Genomic DNA, 2,230 nt, shown 5'->3' with positions numbered 1-2,230 from the left:
TCACTTTCTTTACAGCAAGGCCATTTGGATTTCTGCAAAAGAGATGGGCGAGAGGCAGTAGAGAGCAGCACTGTGGCTCCAAGCTGTAGGGGGTGAGTGCCTGCCTGAGCCACTGGGTGCCACAGCAGACTGGTTAAAAGCTCAGACTAGGGGAGCCAGACCACGGAGTTTCCCTGCTGCTGCAACTCAGTTGCACTGGAGCTTTGTGCAAGTGGCTTAGGCTTGGTACCCTCATTTGTTGAATGGTGATGGTTGTAATGCCAGACAGCATTCAGACACATTTGACATATGTTTCTCTTCTTTTTTCTTAGCTTTTAATGAATAACGTTACATAATTACTCTACCATTATTATCCTATACTAATTCCACAGCCATGCCAGTAAAGACTGTGGACAACACAACGTCATCTTACTGCTCCGTTTAGTACAGACTCCAAAGTAGAAGGTCTGGAAAGGTCAAGTGGTTCCCATCGCTCCAGAGAAGGGCCGCTGGTTTTACCGACTTGATCAAGGGCTGTAGAGGGAATGAAGTACACAGAGGGGAGGGCCGCGGCGAGGGTTGGAGGGTTGTTCCAGCTCAATTCTGCCAACTGTCTCCTTAGTCACAGCAGCCTTCACTCTGCAAATGTCACCCTCAGACAGTTATTAGGATGGCTAAAGGCACTTGGGGAAGGTGAAAACGGAGACAAAGGAATCAGGAAATATCCTCTTGAAGTTCAATAATCTCTCTGCTCAGATGTCATTCTTAAGAAGGGGAGGATTCTTTCTCGTTCTCTCAGTGACTCTTTTTCCTTCACAGCTCTTCCTAGAGGAGAATGGCTGCCGAGAACTCCTCCTCCGTGACAGAGTTTATCCTCGCAGGCTTAACCGACCAGCCGGGACTCCAGATCCCCCTCTTCTTCCTGTTTCTAGGTTTCTACGTGGTCACGGTGGTGGGGAACCTGGGCTTGATAATCCTGATAGGGCTCAACTCTCACCTGCATATTCCCATGTACTTTTTCCTCTTCAACTTGTCCCTCATAGATTTCAGTTTCTCTACTGCCATCACTCCCAAAATGCTGATGAGTTTTCTCTCAAGGAAGAACATCATTTCCTTCACGGGGTGTATGACTCAGCTCTTCTTCTTCTGCTTCTTTGTCTTTTCTGAGTCCTTCATCTTGTCAGCGATGGCGTATGACCGCCACGTGGCCATCTGTAACCCACTGTTGTACACGGTCACCATGTCTCCCCAGGTGTGTTTGCTCCATTTGTTGGGTGTCTACGGGATGGGGGTTTTGGGGGCTGTGGCTCATACGGGAAATATAGTGTTTCTCACCTTTTGTGCAGACAACCTTGTCAATCACTACATGTGTGACATCCTTCCCCTTCTTGAGCTCTCCTGCAACGGCTCTTACATAAATGTCCTGGTCATCTTTATTGTTGTGACCGCTGGCATTGGGGTGCCCATTGTTGCCATTTTTAATCTCTTATGGTTTTATTCTTTCCAGCATTCTCCGCGTTAGTTCTGCTGAGGGCAGGTCTAAAGCCTTCAGTACCTGCAGCTCCCACATAATTGCAGTTTCTCTTTTCTTTGGGTCAGGAGCTTTTATGTACCTCAAACCCCCTTCCATTTTACCCCTGGATCAGGGGAAAGTGTCCTCCCTGTTCTATACCATTGTGGTGCCCGTGTTTAACCCATTAATCTATAGCCTGAGGAATAAGGATGTCAAACTTGCCCTGAAGAGAACCTTTTCCAGAATAAGCTTTTCTTGAAAAAAATTTTAGAAACTGAGAAAAGAGATACTAGGATTTTTTTTTAAATCAGATTGTTTTTGTGATGAGTTTTTTTTCAGTGAGGAATCTAAGCTTCCAGTGCTTTCCATCCTATACATAGAGAAAATTTTAACTCTCTTTTCTGAGTGGATTTATTCTTCCCTACCCTCACCCCCATCTCTTCCTTGTTTTATGAAAAAGTTTCTACACCTATGGAATATTCAATGTTGAATGAGGCTTAGGAATAATTTTATCTTTCCCCTTTATATAATACACCACACATTGCAGACTCAGAAGTATGTGTATATTTGCCCAGGAACATAAAATTACCTAGTGCCAGACCTGGGACTGGAATCCCAGCTTGAATCCCAATCCACATTGTTTTCCTTTATGCTATTCTTTATTGTCTCATCTCTTTTTGGAAGATTTCATTTCACATGCTAGTTGACCTAACAAATTTAAGTTCTAAATATATTCAC

At 44.5% G+C, this 2,230-nt stretch overlaps 1 pseudogene; it reads left to right on the top strand.

Annotated features, from left to right (window-relative positions):
• Window positions 1–814: 814 nt before the first annotated feature.
• Window positions 815–1,751, top strand: LOC129478424 (olfactory receptor 8B12-like; annotated as a pseudogene).
• The last annotated feature ends 479 nt before the right edge of the window (window positions 1,752–2,230 follow it).

The sequence above is a fragment of the Symphalangus syndactylus genome, chromosome 3 (assembly GCF_028878055.3).
Source record: "Symphalangus syndactylus isolate Jambi chromosome 3, NHGRI_mSymSyn1-v2.1_pri, whole genome shotgun sequence".
In the NCBI taxonomy this organism is placed as follows: domain Eukaryota; kingdom Metazoa; phylum Chordata; class Mammalia; order Primates; family Hylobatidae; genus Symphalangus; species Symphalangus syndactylus.
Note: the sequence above shows the minus strand (reverse complement) of the source record. Positions and strands in the feature narration are given on the sequence as shown.